Consider the following 955-nt stretch of genomic DNA (forward strand, 5'->3'; position numbering starts at 1 on the left):
CCCATGAGACGGTCGTTTTCTCGGCCCCTGGTGGTCCGAGGTCGTTCCCGCTGCACAGATTCATGCGCCAGGGCCTCCTACAGACAATGCACTTTGATTTATTGCGCTATCTGTTATAGCACCCGAGATATCACCAGATATATATTGGATTTTACCCTGACCCTGAGTGTCCGGCCCCATGAGACGGTCGTTGTCTCGGCTCCTGGAGGTCCGAGGACGTTCCCGCTGCACAGATTCATGCGCCAGGGCCTCCTACAGGTAATGCACTTTGATTTATTGCGCTATCTGTAATAGCACCCGAGATATCACCAGATCTATATTGGATTTTCCCCTGACCCTGTGTGTCCGGCCCAATGAGACTGTGGTTTTCTCGGCCCCTGGTCGTCCGAGGTCGTTCCCGCTGCACAGATTCATGCGCCAGGGCCTCCTACAGACAACGCACTTTGATTTATTGCGCTATCTGTAATAGCACCCGAGATATCACCAGATATATATTGGATTTTACCCTGACCCTGAGGGTCCGGCCCCATGAGACGGTCGTTGTCTCGGCCCCTGGAGGTCCGAGGACGTTCCCGCTGCACAGATACATGCGCCAGGGCCTCCTACAGGCAATGCACTTTGGTTTATTGCGCTATCTCGAATAGCACCCGAGATATCACCAGATATATATTGGATTTTTCACTGACCCTGAGCGTCTGGCCCCATGAGACTGTGGTTTTCTCGGCCCCTGGTGGTCCGAGGTCGTTCCCGCTGCACAGATTCATGCGCCAGGGCCTCCTACAGACAATGCACTTTGATTTATTGCGCTATCTGTTATAGCACCCGAGATATCACCAGATATATATTGGATTTTACCCTGACGCTGAGTGTCCGGCCCCATGAGACGGTCGTTGTCTCGGCCCCTGGAGGTCCGACGACGTTCCCGCTGCACAGATTCATGCGCCAGGGCCTCCTA

This window comes from Nomia melanderi, unplaced genomic scaffold, assembly GCF_051020985.1.
Source record: "Nomia melanderi isolate GNS246 unplaced genomic scaffold, iyNomMela1 scaffold0014, whole genome shotgun sequence".
NCBI classification, from domain to species: domain Eukaryota; kingdom Metazoa; phylum Arthropoda; class Insecta; order Hymenoptera; family Halictidae; genus Nomia; species Nomia melanderi.